Source organism: Herpailurus yagouaroundi, unplaced genomic scaffold, assembly GCF_014898765.1.
Source record: "Herpailurus yagouaroundi ecotype Mexico unplaced genomic scaffold, PumYag 196, whole genome shotgun sequence".
Lineage (NCBI taxonomy): Eukaryota > Metazoa > Chordata > Mammalia > Carnivora > Felidae > Herpailurus > Herpailurus yagouaroundi.
Window position 1 is genome coordinate 23,610,280 of NW_024412427.1, and position 27,478 is coordinate 23,637,757.

Sequence of the window (27,478 nt, forward strand, 5' to 3'; positions counted from 1 at the left end):
CCTGGCTGAAGTCGGACGCTTAACCGACCAAGCCACCCAGGCGCCCCAGAGCAGCTTGAATTTAGAAGAAAATCCACTCTTTAGCATAGCTGCTAAAGCCATTCATGATATTCCTGCTGACTATTGTCCAACTTCATCTCATATTCATCTCATATTCATTCCCGCCTTTTAAGCTTCATGTCAGCTGCAGTGGCCTTTTACATTTTTATTTTTAATATATGAAATTTATTGTCAAATTGGTTTCCATACAACACCCAGTGCTCATCCCAAAAGGTGCCCTCCTCAATACCCATCACCCACCCTCTCCTCCCTCCCACCCCCCATCAACCCTCAGTTTGCTCTCAGTTCTCAACAGTCTCTTATGCTTTGGCTCTCTCCCACTCTAACCTCTTTTTTTTTTTTTTTCCTTCCCCTCCCCCATGGGTTCCTGTTAAGTTTCTCAGGATCCACATAAGAGTGAAACCATATGGTATCTGTATTTCTCTGTATGGCTTATTTCACTTAGCATCACACTCTCCAGTTCCATCCACGTTGCTACAAAAGGCCATATTTCATTTTTTCTCATTGCCACGTAGTATTCCATTGTGTATATAAACCACAATTTCTTTATCCATTCATCAGTTGATGGACATTTAGGCTCTTTCCATAATTTGGCTATTGTTGAGAGTGCTGCTATGAACATTGGGGTACAAGTGCCCCTATGCATCAGTCCTCCTGTGTCCCTTGGATAAATTCCTAGCAGTGCTATTGCTGGGTCATAGGGTAGGTCTATTTTTAATTTTCTGAGGAACCTCCACACTGCTTTCCAGAGCGGCTGCACCAATTTGCATTGCCACCAACAGTGCAAGAGGGTTCCCGTTTCTCCACATCCTCTCCAGCATCTAGAGTCTCCTGATTTGTTCATTTTGGCCACTCTGACTGGTGTGAGGTGATACCTGAGTGTGGTTTTGATTTGTATTTCCCTGATAAGGAGCGACGCTGAACATCTTTTCATGTGCCTGTTGGCCATCCGGATGTCTTCTTTAGAGAAGTGTCTATTCATGTTTTCTGCCCATTTCTTCACTGGGTTATTTGCTTTTCGGGTGTGGAGTTTGGTGAGCTCTTTATAGATTTTGGATACTAGCCCTTTGTCCGATATGTCATTTGCAAATATCTTTTCCCATTCCGTTGGTTGCCTTTTAGTTTTGTTGGTTATTTCCTTTGCTGTGCAGAAGCTTTTTATCTTCATAAGGTCCCAGTAATTCACTTTTGCTTTTAATTCCCTTGCCTTTGGGGATGTGTCGAGTAAGAGATTGCTACGGCTGAGGTCAGAGAGGTCTTCCTGCTTTCTCCTCTAAGGTTTTGATGGTTTCCTGTCTCACATTCAGGCCCTTTATCCATTTTACATTTTAAATTACAATTTCTGGGGTGCCTGGGTAGCTCAGTCAGTTAAGCATCTGACTTTGGCTCAGGTCGTGATCTCATGGTTCCTGGGTTTGAGCCCTGCCTTGGGCTCTGTGCTGACCACTCAGAACCTGGAGCCTGCTTCTGATTCTGTGTCTCCTTCTTTTTCCGCCCCTCCCCTGCTTGTGCTCTCTCTGCCTTTCAAAAATGAACAAATGTTAAAAGAAAAGTTAAAACACAATTTCTTTATATGTACTTTCTTTCTTTACAATTTCTTAAACACACAAATATGTTCCTACCCCTTTCCCCACTCACAGAACATTATAGGGCACTTGCACATGCTACTTCCTGCCACTCTTTGTGAGATAAGTCCTCTTATCATTCAGGTATTCACTTAAATATCACTTTGGTGAGTTTGCCTGCATTTTATGATATAGTTATCATGCCATAAACATGTAGAAGAATGGTAAATATAAGTGAGGAAATAAGTAGTTAGGAGATGATATTTGAGAATATAAATTGAAACATAAACTGCATATAGCATATGGCTAATGCCAAGCTTTGGGAGGTGGTGGGTATGGAACAATAATAGAAAACATGCTTTCAGAGATAGAGTATATATGTGTTATGAGGAAACTTGGGAGGCAGACAGAAGAGCTTAAATTTCACTTATAGTAAAAGAAAAAGAGGAGAAGGAGCAGGGTGATATGATGAAAGCATGGGTTAAACAGTAGACTGATGGTAGTGTGTGGGATGGCCTAGAGGTTAGGAGGAATCAGTAAGGGTCAGCTTCGTGGCTGCCCTTGTAATCCAGGTGTGAGGTGATGAGGGGTTGGATGAGGGTGATAGCAGTCAGGATGCAGAGAGTATGAATTTCAAAGGACAATTTGGAAGGACTTGATGACTGATAGGATATAAGGAATTAAGAGGAATAAGGATTTTGTTCCTGGAAGATGGGAGGCCGAGAAATAAGAAGGAGAGATAATAAATTCATTAAATTTACATGTTGATTTGGAACAACAAATTATACTAGAGAAGACTTGCCCCAGAAGTGGAAAATGAGGATGTTTTGTCTTCAAAGGAGAGGATAAAGCTAGAGGGGTGGTGCTAGACCCCAGTGTCCTACTAAGAGATCTCTCTCAGCGCCCCACTTTTCCTCAAAGAGTCAGCAGCAGACAGACTGAAACCACAACGTCCGGCCTTAGAAAGTGGGTTGTAAGGCTGAGCAATCTCACAGCGCTCATCTACTTCTTGACTTCCTTCTTCTATAAGAAGATAACAAAAACTTTGCTGACCATGACAGAGATAAGGGAAGGTCATATTTTGGAATCCCCTTGCTATAGTTTTCTAACATAGTGGGATTATAAAACCCTAAGTGTGTTTTGCTCTGAGTACTTTTCTTATTTTTTAAACCCATATGTATTTTGGAGTCAATTTACTCCATATGTTTCTGATTAATTTATGCTTAGCTCATCAAAATGTTGTTTTAAGAAGAAAAGCTTATAAAAAAAAAAAAACAGAGTCATGCTTCACCAGCCACTGATGAAATCAACTCCAGAAGACTGTAGCTTAGTCAGAAAATCAGACAGGCTAAGGGTCCAATGGGTTCCAAAATTTGGAAACTCATTGTTATGACCCCAGTGAAACTAAGTATGTTCAACACTTGGGGGGAAAAATCTTAGTGTTTTCTTTCTTTCTCTCTTTCTCTCTTTATTTCTCTCTTTCTCTTTCTTTCTTTCTTTCTTTCTTTCTTTCTTTCTTTCTTTCTTTCTTCTTTCTTTCTCTCTCTCTTCTTTCTTTCTTTCTTTCTTTCTCTCTTTCTTTCTTTGTTTTTCTTTCTTCTTTCTTTCTCTCTTTCTTTCTCTCTTTCTTCTTTCTTTCTTTCTTTCTTTCTTTCTTTCTTTCTTTCTTTTTAACATGTGTTTGGTTTGATTTCTGGATGCAGTGATTTGTTCCTTGGATTAACTGTAATTTCTCTACTTAGTTGTTTAGGCAGTTTCCAGGTTGCTATTTATATAGCCAATTCAGGAAGATGGTGAGAGATGGTAGAAAAAGCCTGTTTTTATGGTGTGTGTATGTAATTGTGTTTTTGTCAGTTAAAAGGCATCTCTGCACTGTAGGCCGTGAGAAATTTAATAGAAAATCTATGCATTTCATCTACTTGGGTCATAAAGGTGGAATTATGTGTATGTTTCTGACACTGTCTTCAAGAATTAGAAAAAAAATAGTTTTAAAACTAATTCACTATTTGAGATTACTTGTGCCTTGAAAAAAATCCTAAAATATAATAAATATTGACTATATTCCAGAGGTAGAATTTAGATAAATTTTTTCTAATACTATAACATTTGATTAGAAATCATAAATAAATTTCAACAAAATACAATCTTGTCTACTTTATTTGAACATCCCTATAACATCACTAATAATTTATTTATCTATTTTTAATGTTTGTTTATTTTGAGAGTTAGAGGGTGAGTGGGGGAGGGGAAGAGCAAGAGGGAGAGAGAGAATCCCAAGCAGATTCTGCACTGTCAGCACAGAGCCCGATGTGGGGCTTGATCTCATGAACTGTGAGATCATGACCTGAGCCAAAATCAAGAGTTGGACACAACCAACTGAGCCACCCAGGCGCCCTAACATCACTAATAACTTAAAAAATAACTCTCTCTCTGCCTGTCCTTCTCTGTTCTCTTTGTAGGTATAGTTTCATATGCTTATTCCCTCAATGTTTGTTTTTGTCTTATCTTTCTTCTCATTTTACTCCTCACAGACTCTGGGTGATCTCAGCCACTCTAAGATATCATGGTCACCCATGAACTAAAGACATTTATTTAACTTTATATTCAGATTTCAGTCCACTTCCTCATGTTCTAGACTGATGTATCCAAATAATTCCATTTAAATACCCAGTGAAATAAAAAGATGGACATGCCCTAACAGAACTCAACTTCATTTTTCGGTTTCCCTTTTCTCTTCCTACTCTTTGTCACATAATTGCTATTCTGGTTTATGGTATCACTATTCACCTTGTGAGCCAAACTGTGTACCTTCCCCTCTATTCACTGCCAACATCTAATCAGGCACAAACCTTCCAACTCTACCTCTTACATGAGTTCACCTTTGTCTTCTTTCCTCTGTCTGCATTGCCACAGCCAGAAGCAAGAGTATCCCAACTAGTATAATTTTTTCTAGTCTTGTTCCTCTCCAAAAAAATCTTCTCATTGCTGCTGCTGTCAGCATTCTAACATAAAAATATGGTCATTTTTCTTAGCTGCTTAAACCTTTAGCATTATTTATTTTCTGTATGATAAAATCCAAACCATTGTGCATTGCTAATGAGATATAAGATGATCTTCTCCCATTTACTCCTCAAAGCTCATTTCCTGCCACTTTCACCCTCTCACATCAAATTTAGCCATAGTATATTTTAATTTCAAGTTCTTCAGACTCTCTCTTTTCTTCTTCAGCCCCATATTCTTACCGGTAGTGTCCCTTTTGCTTGGAATATTCATCTTCTACACTATTTCCCTGGATCACTACTATTTATCCTTCAGTTTTGGATTCAAACATAACTTCCTCCAAAAAGCCCTCTCTTACTTCTCTTATCCTCATCTTCTATAAGAGCCTTTGCTTGTTTTTAAAATCATAATATTCAGTATATTTGATTTCATCTTAATTGCTTAATCATAAATCTCTCAAGAATATAAACTCTTTGAATCTCATCATCCTTATTTGCCACTGAATCCCCAACTTCTAGCACACTCAACACCTGGCATATAATAGGTTTTCAGTAAATATTTGTTTAACAACTTAGTAAAAAGCTTTTTGTATCTCTATACTTTCACACACATTATTTCTTTGGTCTTGAAATCATTTCTTTGTCCTGTTTAAACAGTGAATTCCTACCTTTGCTTTGACAATTCATTAACATCCCACAGAACTAGTTTCTACAATACACACTCTGGGAAATGCAGATGTAGCCCAACTCTCTCCTTTGACACAACAGGAAACTGAAGTTTAGAGAAATACAGTGACTTTGAAGGTCAGACAGATGGCTATACTAGGGAACCAGAATGCAAGTGTATTCCTAATATGCATAGTATTCTTGCCAATGATAACTTGGTTTCATTTGTAAAATAAAAGGCTTCTCATTTTTTAATGACATCAGATCACTTTTTAATTTACTGTTTGCTAACAAGGACATATTTTGTCATCAGTTTCTGGTTCATTCAATAACAAAAGCTCAGATAGTAAAAGATGAGTACTCATATGCCATTGATAATGGGAGAATGAGGACATTAACAAAAGGATGAAGTGGGCTGCACCATCTGAGTAAATTTTTCCACAGTAATAAAATGATCAGTGCTGCACATCATAAGAGTTTGGAGTCTCTCCTTGGGAATTTGGTGTTTATTTTAACCAACACTTTTTAAAAAATATTTTGCTCCTCCCCAAAGATGTAAAATTTCACCATTTATTAAGTCTTCTTGGCGGAGTTGAAACTTATAGCATCCACATTCTCACATGCAAAATATTTCCTAATCACAGCAAACATTTCACATCTGCTCTGAGTAACTGGCCAAAAACCAAGAAATAGAGGCATTCTTAGAGGATCTTTGTTGATTCCCAGCCAGTCTCCTTGACATTAGAGAAGAGCTACAGTGAAAGGGACACCTCCCCCCACCCTCTCTATTCTCCCCAAGTTTTTTTTTTCTTTTGGTTACTTGATGACACCCTCTGCATGGAAAGCACACCCCTCTATGCTAATATTCAGGAACTGGGCCAGAGTTCCAGTTGTGTTTTTAGTTCTGTCTACTCTTTCCACACCCATTGTAAAGCCAAGAACAAATCTGTGTAACTTCCAACTGCTTCTTGGCTACTCTAGTCTCACTTTTACCACATGGAAATTCTTCACCAATTATAATCAAACTTAACTCCAAACACTCAGTGGTGATTTATAAAGATCCAGCTAATAGCATATTCATTTTCTTGTTCTGCTCTTATTTATTGGTAGTATTTTCTATAGTACTAGTAATTTCATAGTCTCAGTCTGTTGTGTTTTTGGCTAATCTATCAGAGCAAATGAGAAGACACTCTTGTCTCTTTCTGGATTAAAGAGGAATGAAGTTGTCCCAAAGATTATTCACACTGGAAATGAGTTTCTGTGCTTTCATTATAATCCAACTTCCTCTATTTATTGGAAGCTAAGGTTTAGCTAGTGATGAATGTCATAGCTTGTGGGTCATTTTCATTACTATCACCTGGTTTCTAGGCATAACTTTAAGTGGCAAAGTGAGAACACTGCTGATAAAATCTTAGATGGATGTGAAGTACTGGCACAGAAAGGAAGATTTTAAAACAAAACATTTGGTGGCAAGTGGCAGAAAACCTAACATAGATTGGCTAAAAACCTAACTCAGAAGTCAAAAAGAAGACACACTGGCTTAGAACTGAAAAGATCAGAGGTAGATTGGCTTCAGGCATGGCTGGATCTACTAACTGACAATGCTATCAGTATTTGGTCTCCTGTCACCTCTGTTTTCTTATGTGTTGGCTCCATTCTCAAACAGACTTTCCCTCTATGATTGCAGTTAAGCTTTCAGCACCTTCATGTGTACATTTTCTCCCTTCAGTAACTCAGTAGAAGAGAGAGAGCTTCTTATAGGTTTTTCCAGCAAAAGTGGTAAGATTAACTGATTGCTTTGACCTCAGTCACATGCTTTCCCTGAACCAATAATAGTTATGGTTCTGTGTAGATGCTGATTGGCCAGACTTAGGTCATATGCCTTCTCCAAGTCACATGGAATAAGAATAAAATTGAAATGGTTTCTCACAGGGTTGTCAGAATCTTGTTACTGTAAGAAAAGAGGACATATACTTGGCAGAATAAGATAACTTATCTCCACTAATGTTTCATAACTAGCTCTACTGAGACATATGCCTAAATTAAAAAAAAATGAATCTTGTAGGGAAAAGAAAGGAATAAAAATATCTCAAGGGAAAAAACTTAAAGTTCTTTTATATGGCTGTTGTGGTTGAAGACATACCTGATAGCTTAATGATGATGCCATGGCAGATCCACAGACCTTTGGTACCAGATACTGACCAGAAACTAATCGTTGCTTGGAAATGAGATGACTGTGCTCACAGGTGGGTTTTGAGGAAGTGGATTCATGTCTGTAGACAGAGATATAGTCTCATATCACCTGTGAGAATAATTAAGAATAATGGCCTATTTCAAAAGAAACCACTTTTATTTCCTTTATATAACTTTAGTTGGCAAAAGTCACACTGGGGGATTTCCAAGGGGATATGGTGAAAGCCAGGTAACTATTAATGTGTTTCCTGAAACCATGTGGAAGTAAGACCATTGGCCTGCCTCTGCCTAGGACATCAGGAAATTGCATCCTCATTAGCGAAGAAAGGGCTGGTAGGGGGAAGGTTCTGATAGTGAGAGGTGTTGAGGGAAAGAGAGAAAGAGAGAGAGAGAAGCTAATCACAGAGTGTGCTTCGCCTCTTCTCCGCCCTCTAGTCTTTGTATAAGTGGGCATTGTGGATAAAATGGACTGAAAGTGAAACAGTGATGGGCACCATAGGATCACTGTCCAACTTTTATGTGGAAATGTTTTTGGAGACCCTCATGCTAATTGGGTCTTCAGTAGCTGCCCAACTCTGTGCTCAAGTGATGAACTAATGCTATATCTGTAAGTTTTGGGAATTTTAGCTGTAATTGGAAATGTAGCCATTTCTCGGCTCCCTTGTTCTCTTTCTGATTTCCTCCTCTTGGAGTTTTGGATTTTTCCTCTTATGCCATCTTTGTCCTCAAGGGCAAACTCACTCCCAGGCAGCTGGAAGATATTTCTTTCCTTGAAAAATAACTGTTTGACATGACTAAATTTGTTAGTCTGTAATGTAAGAATGGTCCCCAAATGCATTTGAGGCTGTGAAGGCACTAAAGGAAGCATGAACCCATATATGTTGAAATGGAATTTGTCATTATCATGGGAAACTTTCTTTGTAGGAAGGAACCCTGCACATAGGCAGTACTTTGCAAGTAGAGGCTGCAATGAAGATGATGCTCCTTCATTTACTCCGTCCTTAGATAGAATGAGGAACCAGTGGGCCTCCTCCAACATGCCTTCCTCTTTCCTCCCCTTTGGCTGGGCCCACTTGTCCCTAACTGCTTCTTTTGTTTCCTTTCTTCTCTCTCATTTGCCTTCAGGCCTCTGTTTGGAACAAGCTGTCCTTTGCAATCTACCAATCTAAAAGGCTCCTTTGCTGACCTGTCCTCAATACTTTATCTCTGAAGACATTCAACACTATGTCTCTACTCTAAAGTCAGATTTTGGAAAGAGAAGGGGTTCAGAGAAAGCTTCATATTAGGAGAAAATGAAAACAATTCCTTCTTAAAGCTTTGTAGCCACTCACCTCCTCAGTATTTTACTGTTATTTAAATGAGTTGTTTCTTTTAAGCAAATAACAAAATTGTCATTCTGTACTTAACAAATAATGACGCTATGTATAGCAAAAATAATTATTTCTTTGAGTTTCCAATTCATTTCACATCCTTATCTCCTTTAATCCTCAAATGATTATTTTCATTTTATAGATAGGGAAGCAGATTCAGATTAGTTTATAGGTTTTGCTAAATACATACAGTTGTTAAATGTTCTTTTCACGTAAAAGAAACTCTTCCTATTATCAGAAATAAGCAGGAGAATGGCCAAAGCGTGATTTATTTAACTAAAGAAAGAAAGTTGATGAGTTTTCTTGAGGTAGCATCTAGAAAGATTGCATTAAAAGATTATTATTTTTTTTTAAAGATGCACCAGAGTTTGAGTCCCCCAATTCCTGGCCTGCCATTTCATATTGTAGATTCTCTATCCGGATTCTGAGGATAAAGACAACTCTCACATGCCCCCCAAAACAGGACCTGCCTGCTACACTATCTATCCTGTTTTCTGTGGCTCCTGGTTTTATTTAAGATACTCTCATCCATGTGTCAACCACCCAACTTGTCCTTGGTTATTTTAAGTGAACAAACTGATTTCTCATTGAGCCAGAATATAGCTAAAATTGCTTGCATATACAGTTTCTACATGGGCATTCAGTGTTTGTTCATTTTGTCATTCAATTCTAGGACTGGCTACTAAGGAATTTATTCTTATTTTCATTCTATATTGGTTCTCATGGCAGGAAATGGTATTCAATAACACTATGAGGGCTTTTTAAACCTCCATTTGGAAATGTGTTTTCTTATGTAGTAGACAAGAAATTTCTGCTTGACTTTAAGTAAATATTTTATTTCTTGTATCCCCCTAGCTTGCTCTACTTAGGGATATAGGGAGAAATGTGAGAAATGACATGTAGGAAAAACACTATGTGTGTTATTTAAAATTCACAGGCTGGTAGAAAAAAAAATCACTGAAACTTTGCAAAATTCACTTCTCCAGGTGAAAGGCACAGTTACGTGCTTCTTGATTTTTATATTTGAAGATATATGGAGCTTCATGTTTTGCCCAATACTTGGAGGAAAGCAAATGGTTATCAAGTAACATTGAGGACTTGGTTCAGCAGGCAAACACATGGAAATGAGTCTCATGCTTCTGGCAGGGTTTATGTATCTACATGAAATCCACTGGACTGTCCCACCAGAACTTAAATAATTAAAGCCTCTACTTATTTTATTTCACAGCTTTTTCAGGGCTTTTCCAAGAGTGAAAAACAGAGGCAACTACTGGTAGATCAAAATGGTGATTTGAGGAGACCTGGAAGTAGATGTGTTTTAAAGCTGAGACAAATTATTGGATGTGGTTTGACAGACGTAAAAGATAGGGTGTCTGTACCTGGAGGTGAAGTGGAAATTATCAGGAATAGTTCATTCTTTGCTTCTACTGGTTCTGGACAAGATTTATTTATGAAATGGAGCAAATTAAAATATAAGCTAAATATCAGACAGTTAAAAAATTCCATAGTGCAGAAATTATTCCTAAAGAAATATTTAGTGGAAATACCATGATTTGATTCATTTAAAAGTTGTCTGGACAAAGTAGTATGAGGAACAACACAAGGAACACTATTTTTATGGTGATGAGTAAAGAGCTATATGGTTCTATAATCAGGTATTTTGAAAACAAGGCAAAAAAAAAACAGGTTCACTAATTCAGACACTTGGAGAATGGGCTAACTTTTGGGAGGCCAATGTTATAGAAACAGACACCCACTGAACCTTGTGTGGAAGTGGAACTATGTCAAGAATTATTTGAGTATCATAGGAGTTGTTTCCACTCCCCTAAATAAGACTGTCTTTCCAGCAGTCCTACTTCTGGATATATATCCAAAGAAAAACTAAATGAAACCACTATCTTGAAGAGATATTTCTGATTCCATGTTCATTCCAGCATAACTCACAATAGTCAAGGTATGGAAACAACTAAAGTGTTTGGGTAAAGAAAAGAGAAAAATGTATATGTTATATATTATATTAAATATATTATACATTTACATATATAATGAAATACTATTCATTCTCAAAAAAGAAGGAAATCTTGTTATTTGTGACAACATGGAAAAATTTGAAGGACATTAAACTAAGTGAAATAAATCAGGGAGAGAAAGGCAAATTCTGTATTATATCATTTAAATGTGCAATGTAACTTGTCTCCACAAAGGGCTCATAACTGGCTCTTGAGACATATGCCCAAATAAGAAAAGGAACAAACCATGTAGGAAACAGGGAAACAGTAGAGTGGTAGTTAACCAGGGTCTGGGAGGCAGGGAAAATAGGGAGAGGTTGCATACTTTGAGTTATAAGTTCTGAGGATCTAATGTATAATGTGGTGACTAAAACATTACATTATATGATTGATAACACTATATTGCATAATTGAAATTTACTAAGGGGCACCTGCATGGCTCAGTCTTTTGAGCATCTGACTATTAATTTCAGCTCAGGTCATGATCCCAGGGTTGTGGGATTGAGCTCCACATTGGGCTCCTCTCTGAGTGTGGAGCCTGCTTAAAATTTTCTCTGCTCTCTATCCCTCTGACCCTCTCCCCCACTCACACATGCTCTCTCTCTTTCTCTCTCTCGCTGTCTCTAAAATAAAAAAAAAAAAGGAAGGAAAAATTTGTTAAGAGAGCAGAACCTAAATATACTCACCAAAATAAATAAATAAATAAATAAATAAATAAATAAATAAATAAATAAAACGCTCAATTAAATATGCAAGGGGATAGGTGTATTAGGTAACTAGATGCCAGAAATTCTTTCTCAGTGTACCTATATTAAATCATCACATTGTACACTTTAAATGTCTTACAATTTTATTTGTTAATTATATCTCAATAAAGCTGGATAAAATAAGATTTTCTTTATCTACATATAAGCTAGTTAGACCTGGGAGGGAATGAAGGTGGGCATTCCTCTGTATGTCAGAAAAGCATATTGATGCGCAGTACCTGGGTGGCTCAGTCAGTTAAGTGCTTAACTCTTGATTTCAGCTCAGGTCATGATCTCACAGTTTGTGACACTGAGCCCCATGCACTGCGCTGACAGTGCAGAGCCTGTTTGGGCTTCTCTCTCTCTTTCTCTCTATCTCTCTCTCTGCCCCTCCCCTGCTCATGCTCTCTGTCTCTCTCAAAATAAATAAAGACTTAAAAAAAAGAAAAGCATATTGATGTGAGAAAGAGAAAGGAGCAACTGGGTATTATTATTTTATCTTTTAATGTTTGCCACTTTCATCTTCAAAACTCTTACTTTGATTCTGATTCAATTTGTTCCCATTCTAGACTGCAACTCTATTAATAGTAACAGGTATGGGGAACAAGAGGATAAGAAAAATTATCCCTGTAGTTTTCCCTAATAATTATGTTGCTTTTGTATAAATAAATGAATGAATGTTAAATTTCCTAGGGAAAGATATGCTACATTCATTCCAGCATTCTCTGACAATGCTCAATTTTTCCAGAGGAAGAACAGAAACTCTCATTACAGAAACCTTACATCCGGGCTCCAGCTCTCATATCACCAGTTAAATTTCCTCCCTTCCCATCAGTGTGTCAGCCTATAGACAGCAACCTTATCTTCGTCCTTATGTTGCCATGAAACCCACACTAGAGTTGAGTTTAGCAGTCCTCACCCAGTTGGTAGCAGTGCTAGTAAGGATCCAGGGTGGGATATTTACCTGTGTTCTCTCCCCTCAACTGATACAGGTGAGATCTGAACTAAGGGCTAAAAGAGCAAGTTAGGACATTTTGATAATTTTGACTTGGTCCCAACTGACATCTTGGAAACGAATTGGCCATCATGTTTCTTTGAATTGCTGGAGATACCAAGATGCTTCCAAATATATAATTTTAAAGAGATAGAAAAATTTTCAAAGCATTTATTCTTCTGCCTGAAATGTGGTTCTCACTAACGCTTCTAAATTTGCTGTAAGGAAACATAGCCTCATATTCCCCTTTGCATACTGATTTCTTTGCTTCAATTTAACTTGGGTGTTTTCCTGTAATCCTAAAGGTACTCTCTTGTTATAGGTGGTATTGCATCCATCTTCTCTAGTTGGCAGGTGCTGTGATTCAGTGAGGAGATAATTTATCCCTGGCTTTATATTTAAGTTGTGAGCAGTATCTTTCAAATGTCCAGGTCTGTAGAGTCTAAGCAGTGATAAGAAGTGGTAAAGAGTATGGACCATGGGGTCAGACTGGCTAGTTCAAATCCTGGTTCTGCCACTTCCCTGTTATACTATCATGGATATGTCTTTTAATCTGTCTGTGCCTTCATCTTCTATCTGGAAAGTAAAGAAAATATCAGTACATTCCTATAAAAGTGGCTGTGAGGCTTAAATGTACAGCACTGTTATGTCTGTGAACTCTAGCTATGGAAGCCCAGGGATATGCATGGCGTGTGTCTAGGGTGTTCCTAGAACAAAGCCAGGGGAACACTCTGTAGCCATTTTTCTAACGTATGTCTTTTAATGTCCCAGTGATTCCCATATCCAGTTCTATGATGGTCTCTTAGATAAACCCAAGTGGTTCTGCCTACTGTTCATGGATATAGGTTAGTCATTTGAGCTAGAGAGCTCACAAGTAGCTGGTAAAGGTTTCACTGTTGTCATACATTATTATCCTTATTGATGGACAGAAGGTTTCAGCAATTTAAAATGTCCTGATCCTTTTCCAAAGCGTACTTAAAATTAGATTCAGAATGGTAAAGCAAACAAGCAACAGATACTGCAATTATACTTTATTTTTATGTAGAAAGCATGGAGTACAGATGTTGTATAATAAAGCATTCATCTGTTTCTAGAATATACCAGGAGCACATCTTCTAATTACAATCTACCTGACCAGTAATTACAAACAGTGGAAACTTTTGAGCATCTGCCAAAATGGCCATCTATCATCTTTCAACAATGCCTGTACTAACTCTATATGTCTGTAAAAATTTATTCACTATTTCTTTCCATTAACTTATTAACTAGGGCACTTTAGCCCATGAATCATATCCCTTATTTTTGGAATTGGAAGAGAAAGTCATGTTACTTAAAATGTAATTTATATCAAGGAATGTAAAGTAATTTCTGTTCAAGAAATAACATAAATAGCATTTGCCAATATTCTAGGTTTACAAGGTCATTGAGCTTCTCTACAAATGTTTATAACCTCATATAATCTATTGCCATCTATCAGGTACCTTTTCTATCTGATGCATACTAAAATCTTAAAGTATTATTGAAAGCAAACTTAGAAATAATTTAGTTCTCCCCTCTATTTGATGATTAAATTTCAAACTCATAATACTTTTTTTAGTTGACTGATTGACATGCTTGCTGCTCTTCTTTAAAAATAAAGTTTAGGGGCGCCTGGGTGGCGCAGTCGGTTAAGCGTCCAACTTCAGCCAGGTCACGATCTCGCGGTCCGTGAGTTCGAGCCCCGCGTCGGGCTCTGGGCTGATGGCTCAGAGCCTGGAGCCTGTTTCCGATTCTGTGTCTCCCTCTCTCTCTGCCCCTCCCCTGTTCATGCTCTGTCACTCTCTGTCCCAAAAATAAATAAACGTTGAAAAAAAATTTTAAAAATAAAGTTTATTTTTAAGCTCCTTTAAGTCATCTTCTCCCCATATTTACTAAAAGCAGTGATGGATATCAGATTCCTGGGAAGACCAAATTACAGCATTGGGGGCCCAAATTCCTTGGGAGCGACCACATTCATTTCTAGTTTCTTCAGCCCCATGAGCTCAAAAAAAAGTCTTCTCTGAAGGCATTTATTTCTCTTTTGCTTGTAGTCATCTTGAGTAATCCTTGTTTAGCAGGCCATTTCCCTGTTTCCTTTTCTTCCAGCTTTCCTTACCCAGTCTTGTGGTTTGGGAATATTCTATATGACGTAGTGATTCTCTTCATATTCTTTGGAAGGCTGGTGGATGTCTGTAGAATTTGTGGAATTGAGCAGAGTGGATTTCAAAGAAAAATAACACTTATTCAAGGTGAAAAAGTGTTCTCTTATTCAGACAGTGGTAAGTACCTGAGAAGTCACTGCCCATACTTCTGTAATAAAGCAGACCTTGGGCTGAGGTATCCTTCAGACCTGACTTTGAAGCTGAGTTTCTCCATTTTCTAGATGCTTGACCTTAGATAAATAATTTTACCCTTTTGACTCTCAGTTTCCCCCTGTAAATGGGGACCAGGGTGCCTAGTGCAGTGGTTGTTGTGAGGTTCCATTGAGTTGATACAAAATACTTAGTTCTCTTGCCATGTCAGGCACATAGTAGGCATTCTACATATTCATTGTCTTCAGAGTGAGCTCATTTTAGAAGTCTTAAGAAATCTCAAAATGAATTCCATATTTGCCTTGCTTGGACACAAAATGAAAAACAGAAGAGACTCCTTCTCACCCTGTGGGTGGGGTATCACTCCTCTATACTGATTCTTTTTAATAAGAAAAGGGCGTCTTGAATGTGGTGGGAAAGGCAAGCCCACATGGCAGAAAGTCACAGAACACAAGATACACTTTATTACATGGCGTGTTTCTGTACCACAGATGTGCACACAGATGTGGTCATCAATAGAGATAACTAGTTTACAAGCCCTCCCTGGAAACTCCTCACAGTTCTTAGTAGAAAAGTGATTCTCAGCCAAGAGCTGCACTGTTCAGCCCATGATTAAAGCGATTCCAACTGTTCCACGCTGAAAAGAATTAGAAAGGAGAAATGACCCGCACTGCATTTTTAGCCAAGGAACAAGACCAGGGGTCACCTAAGAAGCTAAAAGTCTATTAAAACAAGTATCTATTGTGGTCTTTTCTTTCTCTGTACTTGTCTGTTTGCCTTTACCTCCTTTTCTCTTTCTCCTTTCCTTCATTCCTTCCTTCCTCCCTCCTTTGTTGTTTCTTCGTTTTTTCATTTCTTTTCCTTCTCTGTTCTTTTTCCTTCTCCTTTTACCCTAATGGAAAAATATCACTTTATGTCAAGGAAACACTATGAAACATCTGTTCATTGTTGGACATGTTAACATGGAGAAGACACATTCATTCAAATTCTGAAGTTTGTAACTACATTATTAATTTTATTGGTGATATATGATGAAGTTGTTACTATAAATGTCTAAGGCAGCAGTTTAGCATAATAAAAGTTGACTATTTTTAGGAGCCAGAAAAAAAACCTGGGGTAAAGCCTGGTCTCCATTATATGGACCATCCTGCAAATTAAATGAAATAAATATATGAAAGCAATGTATCCGTAATACATATAGAACTGTGGCTTGACTTAGGTCCTCTTTAGAAGCAAAGTCTGAAAAAGGGATTCAGGCTCACATGACTTACTGGAGTAGTCTTAAGAGAAAGGGGAGGGAGTGAAGGAAACAAGTTAGGTAGGAGAAAGTGCTAAGTAAGCCAGGACATAGTTTCATAGTTTCTATTGGACTCTGCCTTTAGCTTGATCCAGTGGAGAGCTCTGTAGTATGAATTACATCATGTAGTTGTTCCTACCTTGATATTACTGGCTAACCTTTTGCATTCTTCATGTAAACCAGTCACTAGCATGGCCTGCCCCTGGGGTGGGACTAGGATGTAGCCTCCTGGGTAAATAGCTGCTATTTTGCCAAGAGAAATCATCTGGAAAAGGGGGCAGTTGTGAGCCATTAGCAACCAACAACTGCAGCAGCTGAAGGCAGGTGTACCAGTCCGGTAAAGGGCATTGGCGGGGATAACAACATTATCCACTCAAAGGCTCAGTAAATTATTGTTAAAATTAGTATATGTCTTGGTTGCATATGTCCAGCTCAAGTCCTCATAAACTATTACAATAGTTTATGGACTTCTCCAAACACAAGAAAGTAAATTGGTTATTTTCAGAAGTCTATATTATTCTGTATAGCTAGAGTCCTCTATCCACCCAGATTGAATTCTTGGTCAGTTGCCTGTGTGATGACTCACTGATGGGTATAAAAGCCATTCACTGCAACCTACTGAAGGTTTCCTTAGTGGGGAACAGGTAGGAGTAAATTCAGTACAAAATGACTCAGAGGGCTAATGGGATCACATACAAACTTGGGCTTTTCTGAAACCCAAAGACATTGTCTGCAAATTAGGGTAGTATAGAATAGAATGATAATGAGAATTGAGAGAGAATAGCTACTATAAAGAATAGTTCACTGGAAGTAAACTAATTTTAGTTTCTCCAAACACTGGGTCTGTAGAGATCTGTGATTTAAATATTTTAGTTAAAATTTCTTGGGGTACTTAGTTGACATTTTTAATCATTCCAACTTAATAATCATGCATGGGAAGGGTGGGGATTCACAGAAGATACTGTCTGGGTTTAGTTTTTATTCCACAAGCTTTGGCCATGTCACAATGTGAAAGAATCAGAAGAACAATGACAAGAACAGTAAAAGCCTTAATTCAAACTGTACCCATGGCTATTTCATCTAGTTCTATGGGATTTTACAGACCCAGGAGTTAATTTTTCCCACCAGGGCTCTTTACATGGACTGCTCTTGATAGCACTTTTATCGGTACAATGTTACCGTTGCTCACATAAGATCCTAGGGTTTTGTTTGTTTGTTTGTTTATTAACTGGAAACACATTTAAGATTGAGAAATGTTTGGGTGGACATCCTTATTCTCTTTCCCTTCAAATGAAAATTTCTTTTGTTCCTCAAAATGGTGAATCAATCTTTTCCCACTTTCTGATGGAATTGTAAGATGGTATTTATTTTCCTCTTAACAAAACAGGTAGCTATGATATAGCTTTTCTTTTTTTGTTGTTGTTTTATTTATTTTGAGAGAGAAAGAGAGTGGTCAGGGAGGGGCAGAGAGAGAGGGAGAGAGAGAATCTCAAGCAGGTTCTGTGTTATCAGCACTGAGCCTGACATAGGTCTCAATCCCACAAAACATGAGATCATTACCTGAGCCGAAATCAAGAGTCAGACACTCAGCCAACTGATCCACCCAGGTTCCCCTACAATGTAGCTTTTCTATTTATCACTTTTATCTTCAAATTCTATTAAACAAGGAAAACATAAATTAGCCTTCTCTTACACGCAAAAATTGTATCCCACATTCATATCTTACAAAATGTACATCTCTAAGGGAGACAGAGGTGATGAATTAGCCTTACAGAAAATGAAAAAGATCCTAACACCTAATGTTAGCATATGTGTGTCATCCCAGTAACTTCAGATTATGTCTCCTTCCTACATAAGACAGTCCCATTTTCCTTTGCTTTTTGGAAGGTAGAATGATAGTTGACCCTTAAAATTATTAAAATGTTGTTCAAAAGAATGGCCTGAATTTGGCTTGCTGCATAGTGCAGTTCATGGAATGAATAAATTACATTGTCCTGTGATTCAAAATTCTGTCTTGGCAAGACATTGTTTTCTGGACATTGGGCAATAGAAATGCTATCTGTTTGTTTGTTTGTTTGGTTGGTTGGTTGGTTGGTTGGTTGGTTGATTGGTTGGTTGGTTTGAGAACACCAGAGACATCTTTAACTATCTCTGGCTTGTTCTCTTTACATAAGTGAGATGAGTTAATGACAAAGTAATGTAAAAAAAATCAAAATGATGACAAAGCCAAGAGCATGAAATGACTAAGGCTTTGTTGCTTGTGGCTTGAGGGGGTGGGAGGCACCACCCTCTGAGGTGTCCGAGTGGGTCACCCAGCAGACTTGCCAAGGACTGGGAGGGAAAAAATAAGTTGGACAATTCTTCTCTAGGGACAAGGACCAGAGTTGCATTATTTGTAGTGATAAAAATATGGGTGGGAATTAGGGTATGTATTGGAAATGAAAAGAAAGAAAGGAATGAATTAGAGTGCAACAGAGGTAGAGAAGAAGATGTTTTAAATGTGATGAGTCTTTGGATTTAATTCTAATACTTCTTATCTTTATAAAGATCTAAGGTCCACTTTTCTATTAGATAGTCCTATAATATGCCCACATATTAATGGAAAACTGAAATGTTAGAATAATACCTACATGTTTCTTCTTTGACACAAAAGATAATCATATAAGCAAATTAAATCACAAGTCATCTCAATGGCTGATTTTGTCTTAAAAACTTGAACTTTTTTTGAGTGTTATGCTGAAAACTTGGGGGAAACTGGGGGGAAATACAGGTTTCTAAGTCAGGTCACAGGCCAATTTAATTTTGGTTCTTTCCTTCAGCTTTATAAACTATGTGATGCTAAAATTATAGTCATTTCACAGATAAGAAAACTGACCCCAGTGTAGTGAAAGTCATACTGCTGCCACTCATTGGAGCAGAGTTTTGACTCTGGGTAATGCTAATAAAGAAACTAGGCTGATAGGCATTGCTGGAAGCATTATAATAGGCCCTTAGCCTTTCCAGGCCTCAGTCTTGCCCCCTCCAATCTTTTCTTCATGCTGTCTGTAGCGAACATGACTTTTCAGTAATGTGAATCTAAATGTTTATCTCCCCTGCTTAAAATCCTTGGATATTGTCATGGGTTAAATTGTGTGCTTCCCCCCTCCTCATATTCATATGTTGAAGTCCTAACCCTTAGGACCTCAGAATGTGATCTTATTTTGAAATAAGATCATTGCAGATGTAATTAGCTAAGATGAGGTCATTGGGGTGGGCCCCAATTCATTATGACTGATGTCCTTATAAAAAGGCGGAATTTGGACACAGAGATACATATAGTGAGATGCTGTGTAAATGTGAAAATGGTCATCTACAAGCCAAGGAGAGAGACTTGGAACAGATCCTTTCCTCACAGCCCTCAGAAGAACCTGACCCTATTAACACCCTGATTTCAGATTTCTAGCTTCCAGTACTGTGAGGCAGCACATTTCTGTTGTTTAAGCCACCTAGTTTGTGTACTTTGTCATAGTAGCCCTAGCAAACTAATATAGATACCTTTCGATTATTTTTACAATGATGTTCAACATCCTGTAAGTGGAAACAGGGGTGTAGAATATAAAACCAAAGAGAAAATGTAACCCAAGCTAAACTTAGTCAGATTTTTGGAATTGTCAGTAGTCTTAGTAAAAACTTATTTGAGTAATGGCCATAATCTTACATGCCAGGCATTATTGTGGGTGCTTGGTATTTAGCTGTGAATTAAATTGGCACATTACCTGTTCTCAGGGAGCTTACACTGAGACAGGCAACACACATTACACAAATATTTAATTATGATTATAAGAATTAAGAGCTTCAGTGAGATTTTCTAAACAATGGAATACTAAGGGAACCAACTCTTTTCTTGGAGGAATCAGGAAAAGCATGAGAGGATTCTTTGAGGCAGTTGTGTTTAAGCTTCTATTTGAAGGATGAGTAGAAGTTAGTTAATGGAAAGACATACTGGGAGAAGTGGCTTTAAGGTCAAGGGAACAAGAGTTATTAAGATTCCAGTGTCAGAGGCAAAAAGAGAGATAAGATATCAAAACAGAAATGAGATAAGCATAGGTGGAACAGGAAAGAAAGCTAGGTAGAAAGTAGTATTGGATGGGACAGGTGAAGCAGACAAGAGCCAGATCCCATGGGCAGTGACACAATCAAAGTTGCATTGTTAAAAGCTCCCTCAAGCTGTATGGTGAAGAACAGATCTGAGGAAACCAGTTGGATGCTATATTAAGAGGTAAGGATGGACCAGGAATTGGACAGGAGTGGATGGATTTAAGGAATAAATTACTGGTCGGATCAAGTGGATAAAGTCCAATAATTAAATGAAGATTGCAGAGGCAGGAGATAGGCATGTGTCAAGGCTGACTGCTAGTTTCCCAGCTTGCCCAACTGAGTAGAAGGTGGTATTATTCACAGAGATAGAAAACAGTAGATGAGGAACATTTTTTTTCCTTCTAGGGGAAAAGAGGGATGGAAGATGAAGTCTGGTGCCTAATTTGAAGCAATTTTGAGATGTCAGATATCAACATCATTGGTCAGGAGGTCTGAGCTACCAGAGATACAAGTTTGTAAGTTGTTGTGATATAAATGGTAAGTGAAGCCATAGGGACAGATATACTTACTCAGCAAGAGAAAGATGAGAAGAGGAAAGGAAAGGGTCCTAACATTTTAAGTTTAGGTGGAAGAAGATAGATCAGAAAGAATTAAAAAGAGTGGCAGGAGAGAAAGGAGAACACTCAGAAAGATGTGTTGTCCTGGAGCTTCAAGAAGGAAGCAGTGGCTGATAGTCTTTACTGACTAACAAGTAGTATAATTTCTGAAATTAGTCTAAGCACTTTAGCCACACTGATACCTTGTTAAAGCTCTTACAGGGGCTTGAGTGGATAAATGAACAGAGGTATAGCGGGTATTGATAGCCTGCCTATATCCCTTTGGTAGTCACTTCTATATTCCAAAGGTTGCTTTGCTTGAGGCCTTTCATTCTTTCATTCATTTATTCATTCATTCATCATTTTGGCTAAAGAGCACCCTTAGCCTAAGCACAGAGCAAGCCAAAATGACAGAGTTAAAGTCCCCAGAAACAGACATCAAACAATGACAGAAAAAAGTTTGATACCTAAATACCCTAGTCCTTTGCCTTTCTATTGAGATAACTCTATGCTATCTCTCAGAGACCCCCAGGGGGACTTACCTTAAGTTGCCCCCGTGGTGACTGGTTGGATAATATCCCCTCTATGAACTTTCTGCCCTTCCTCATACTTTTCTACTCCCCTATCAGTTTTTCTAGGATCACACCCTTGAATCCCTGTCTGAGAGGCTGTTTCTGGGGGTATTCATACCATATAGAAGGTGAGGAGTGGAGTAGTAAATGTACACTTAATTAGAATAGCCTAAGAGAGGGGTAGCAGGAGGAACAAGAGTCAAAGATGGTTTATTATAATTGTGAAAGACTTCTGAGCTTGTGTGAATGTTGGTGGAAAGAATGTGTGAGAGAGGGAAGGGAGAGAGCTTATAGGAATCCATGACAAATACTTTTTTTTCTGATGCTGTTGGCTAAAATATGAAAGAAGAAAGACAAGAAGAAAAGGAAAGGAAAGGTTTGCATTACAAAATGTAGGAGACCTCTTTGTACTGTTTGTAGGTGTGACTAAGGCATAGAAGTTTCCTCTTCAAAAGAATAAAACAAACTCATGTACTTGGACTTTTGTGGGTTTAGGAATTTCCAGCATCTCTAAAATCCACTTAACTACTCCATGACATATTTTTCCCTCCAGATGTGAACGCTAAAGAGTTGTCAGTTGAACACTCTTGCATTATTTTCTCAGCAATTATTTTAAGGAATGCATTTGAATAAAATGCACTTTTGGCATCATTTTTAATATTGGATGATGATTTATGCTATTCTTACAAGGACAAGATGGCTCTGGGCATGAGTCATGACTGTATGCTGGGAAGATTCCGATGGGAACCTTGCTATTGCTGGTTGATCCGTACCTTACATGGACTTGAAGCCGTGCATGGGTTTTATTAACATGTGCATTTTGCTTGTTAAGGCTTGAGCTTCAGCTTTTTCTTTCCAATTCAAGCCCTGTTTGTATTTCACACGCACCTGATTCAGAGTATGTGCTTGGGACTCAGAGTGGCTTGGGAATAGTAATTTGGAAAATCTCTGATAATCTGTCAGCTAAAATGGGATGATATGTTCCCAGCTGCAGCTGGGAAATGGGCTATTTCTCTCCAGAGGAGTAGATTCAGATGGCAGACAAAGTTCTAATTCTTTCAGCATCTCTTATCTGCATGAGGCAGGTTTGATGCAAATCAAAACTGTCCATAGGCCAAGAAAGATACAATCCATAGCATAAATCTTGGCTTTTCTCAATTGTAGAAGGATTTGCTTTACATATAGCCTTCAGATGTAGTTTTTGTAGTGAAAATTCCCTGCGCCAGAGCAGATGTTCTTTGGAAGTAATACCAGAGTTTTTCGGAAGCCAAGGTGAGTGAACTGTAAGACTGATTCTTAAAGTTTTCCAGGTTACAACCATTTCTGTCATTGTCTTTGGCACTGGTTCTCCAAATGTGTTCTCTAGCCTTGCTTCTCAGACTCTGATGTACATACAGATCTGCTGAGGATTTTGTTAAGCTTCAGACTCTGTTTCAGTAGTGCTGGGATAGGGGCTTGAGATTCTGCATTTCTGACAAGCTCCTGGGGGATGCTGATGTGGATCCTTGTTGATTCCTGAATCCTATTTTGAGTATCTTTGGGATACAGAAACTTGGTCTTAGAAGATTCTGGCCAACACAGAGTCTCTGGTCCAGTAAGTTCAAGAAAAAGATATTTGCATTTTTACCTTCCTCTTCAAAACTCTGCCAATTAATAAATTAAAGACTGAGAAAATCTGTTCTGAGGAAGTCAGATAGACTATAGAACCATATTTTAGTATGCTATCTCTTAACAACCTGGGGAATTTGATTTTTGTGAAAGGAAAAGATGGTCTGAGGTGTGGTCCCCATTCAAATATTTGTTCAGGCACTTGAGCAGATTAAAAGGGAGTATTAGACCCTCTTTGTTTGACCTTCTTTTTGGTGACCCTGATAATCCTTCTCAGGTGAATGTTACTGCTTCTCCAGCTGAGTGAGGCTGTATGTCTGGCTCTCAGGGTCTCCAGTAGAATAATAAAGTTTCCACGTAGAGTCTTGGTATTCAAAATATATGGTTCTGGTTCTCCCTTCACTCAGCTCTAAATTGTTAGGGGTTTAGCTGCACCATGCTGTTGCAAAAAGGCCAGCTGAGAAAAGCAAGATACAGAAAAGCTGGACTAGGGAAATTTAATTCCATCCCTCCAACCATTTTAAGTTGTTTTCAACTTTTAGTGTGTTTATGTATCAATTCTCTAATAAGTTCCTATGAAGATTCCTGGGCCTCTGCTCCAGAGGTGATCATCCTTTGGGGCATGAATGAATACACACACACACAGACACACACACACACACACACACACACACACACAATGTTTATTATTTTGAGAGAGAGAGAGAGCGAGCCCAAGAGGGGGAGGGGCAGAGGAGAGGGAGAGAGAGAATCCCAAGTAGGCTCCATACTCAGTGTGGAGTACTAGTTCCACATACACAGGGCTCAATCTTACAACCATGAGACCATGAAATCAAGAGTTGGACACTTAACTGACTGAGCCACCCAGGCAACCCTAAATTTTCATCTTAATAAGCATTCCCAGGGTTTTCTGATGCAAGTGCTCTGAGGACCACATTTTGAGATTAACTTGCTTCCTTAAGAGTTAGACCACAGGCAGCTTGGCCAAAAACAAGCTTCCCTGTTTTGGTTCTGGGAAGATGCACCTTTATGAATCATGTTTTAATGTTCTGCCCTGGATTTTTAGGGACATATATATATGTTGGTATTTTCTCTAAAACTGTTATTATGATACTGTCATTATGTCAGAATATCAGAAAATTCTGCAAAAGGACTCCACTAGCAGAGGAGTATAGCCTTGGGGTGTAGGCTATCTAGAAGAGAACATTTCTAGACATGTTTTTATTATGAAGGCAAGTGAAAATTTTGCTCCTGTTTGATAAGACATGTTTATACTAATATAAACATAGGTGAATTTCACCCCAAATTGTTAAGTCATTTACCCCAATTGCTCTTAGTCCTCTGTGGCTTTAGGTACACCCTTGGCATATCAACACATTCCTAGGGGCATGTACTCCAAAGCTTGAGAATTGTAGCATTATATCTTGATTAGGGTTCTAGAAAGAACGAAAGGGTGGGGGGAAGGGAGGAAGGAAGGAGTCAAAAGGTACAAATTTCCAGTTATAAGATCAGTAAATTCTGTGGATGTAATGTATAGCATGTTAACTATAGTTAACAGCACTTTATTTTTAAGTTGCTAAGAGAGATCTTATAAGTTCTCATCACAGGAAAAAAAAAAATAGAACTATGTGAGGTGACAGATGTTAACTAAATTTGGTGCGGTAATCATTTTGCAGTATGCACATATCAAGCCATTATGTTGTACACCTAAAACTAATACAATGTTATATGTCAATTATATCTCATTAAAGAAGAATAAATCCTCTTTATAATTTGTTCCCAGAAATAAAAGTTGTTTTACACTGATATTTTATATTGCGATGTTTTATAATGAGAATTACATCATTTCTTTTTTTTAAATTTCAGCTTGACTGGTAGAAAGTTCAGGAAAAAAATGATTAATTATGATGTTTTTAAAATTTTTTATTGACTTATTTTTAAATTCCAGTATAATTAACATACAATGTTATATTAGTTTTGGGTGTTTAATGTAGTGATTCAGCATTCTATACATTACTCAGTGCTCCTAATAATAAGTGTACTCTTAATCCCCTTCATCTACTTCACCCCCCATCTACCTCCCCTCTGGTAACCATCAGTTTGTTCTCTATAGTTAAGAGTCTGTTTTTTGATTTGTCTCTTTTTTTTTCTTTGTTCACTTGTTTTGTTTCTTAAATTCTGCATGAGTGAAATCATATGGTATTCCTCTTTTTCTGACTTATTTCACTGAGCATTATAGTCTCTATAGCTCCATCCATGTTGTTGCAAATGGCAAGATTTCATTCTTTTTTATAGCTGAGTAATATTCAATATCACACACACACACCCCATCTTCTTTATCCATTTGTCTATTGATGGGACACTTGGGCTGCTTCTGCAATTTGGCTCTTGTAAATAATGCTGTAATAAACATAGGGGTGCATATATCTTTTCAAATTAGTGTTTCCTATTCTTTGGGTAAATACCCAGTAGTTCATATGGTAATTCGGTTTTTAATTTTTGAGGAACCCCCATACTGTTTTCCACAGTGGCTGCACAAGTTTGCATTCTGACCAACAGTGCATGAAGGTTCCTTTTTTTCTACATCCTTGCCAACATTTGTTGTTTCTTGTGTTTTTGATTTTAGCCATTCTGACAGGTGTGAGGCCATATCCCATTGTGGTTTTGATTTGCATTTCCCGGATTACTGATGCTTAGCATCTTTTCATGTATCTGTTGGCTATTTGTATGTCATCTTTGGAGAAATGCCTGTTAATGTCTTCTGCCCATTTTTAAATTGGATTATTTGAGGTTTTTTGGTGTTAAGTTACATCAGTATTTTATATATTTGGATACTAACCCTTTATCACATATATCATTTGCAAATATCTTCTCTTACTCAGTAGGTTGTCTTTTTGTTGATTGTTTCGTTTGCTGCATAGAAGATTTTTACTTTGATGTAGACCCAGTAGTTTATTTTTGCTTTTGTTTCCCTTGTTTCAGGAGACATATACAAAAATATGTTGCTACAGCCACTTTCAGAGAAATTACTGCCTGTACTCTCTTCTTGGATTTTTATGGTTTTAGGTCTCACACTTAGGTCTTTAATCCATTTTGAGTTTATGTGTATGGTATAAGAAAGTGATTCAGTTTCATTCTTTTGCATGTAACTTTACAGTTTTCCCAGCACCATTTGTTGAACAGACTGCCTTTTTTCCCTTGCATAGTCTTTCCTCCTTTATCATAGATTAATTGACCACATAATCCTGGGTTTATTTTGGGGATCTTCATTCTGTTCTGTTGATCCATGTGTCTGTTTTTGTGCCAGTACCATACTGTTTTAATCACCACAGCTTTACAGTATATCTTGAAATCTGGGATTATGATACCTCCAGTTTTGTTGTTCTTTTATAAGATTACTTTGCCAATTGGAGATCCTTTGTTGTTCCATACAAATTTTTGGATTATTTAATCTAGTTCTGTGAAAAAAGTCTGTTGGCATTTTTATAAGGATTGCATTAAGTCTATAGATTGCTTTGAGTAGTACAGATATTTTAACAATATTTCTTCTCTGAACCCATGAGTATGGAATATATTTTCATTTATTTGTATCATCTTCAATTTATTTCATTGATGTTTTATAGTTTTAACAGTACAGGTCTTTCAACTCTTTGGTTACGTTTATTCCTTGGTATTTTATCATTTTTGGTATAATTGTCAATGGGATTAATTTCTCTCTCTGCTGCTTCATTATTAGTGTATAGAAATGCAACTGATTCCTGTATATTTGATTTGTATCTTGTGACTTTACTGAGTTCATTATTTCTAGTATTTTGTAATTTTTTTGGTGGAATCTTTTGGGTTTTCTATATATAGTATGATGTCATCTGCAAATAGTGAAAGTTTTACTTCTTCCTTACTCGTTTGGATGCCTTTTATCTCTTTATGTTGTTTAGTTTCTGTGGCGAGGACTTCTAGTACTATGTTGAATAAGTGGTGAGAGTGGATATCCTTGTCTTGTTCCAGACCTTAGGGGAAAGCTCTCAGTTTTTTCCTACTGCGTATGATGTTTGTTGTGGGTTTTTCATATAAAGCCTTTGTTACATTGGGGTATATTCCTTCTAGACCTACTTTGCAGAGGTTTTTCATCATGAATGGATGTTTGTCAAATACTTTTTCTGGATCTCTTGAAATGATCATATGGTTTTTATTCTTTCTCCTGTTGATGTGATGTATCATGTGGATTGATTTGCAAATATTAAACCATCCCTTGCATCCTGGGAATAAATCCCACTCAATCGTGTTAAATGATATTTATTTATTTATTTATTTATTTATTTATTTGTTTGTTTGTTTGTTTTGAGAGAGTGAGAGAGATAGGGAGCAGGGGAGGGGGAGAGAGACAGACAGAGACAGA

General features: G+C 37.6%; 2 long non-coding RNA genes across 2 annotated transcripts in view; one reads left to right on the forward strand and one right to left on the reverse strand.

The window, feature by feature from the left end:
• Positions 1-27,478, forward strand: part of LOC121012495 (uncharacterized) — a 57,698-nt gene that overhangs the window by 8,499 nt on the left and 21,721 nt on the right. Inside the window, exon 2 of the long non-coding RNA XR_005782138.1 lies at positions 20,712-20,843. This is a non-coding gene — a long non-coding RNA (uncharacterized LOC121012495). The remainder of the gene's footprint in view (positions 1-20,711; positions 20,844-27,478) is intronic.
• The window catches only part of LOC121012496 (uncharacterized), a 58,435-nt gene continuing 38,377 nt past the window's right edge, over positions 7,421-27,478 (reverse strand). Inside the window, exon 3 of the long non-coding RNA XR_005782139.1 lies at positions 7,421-7,563. This is a non-coding gene — a long non-coding RNA (uncharacterized LOC121012496). The remainder of the gene's footprint in view (positions 7,564-27,478) is intronic.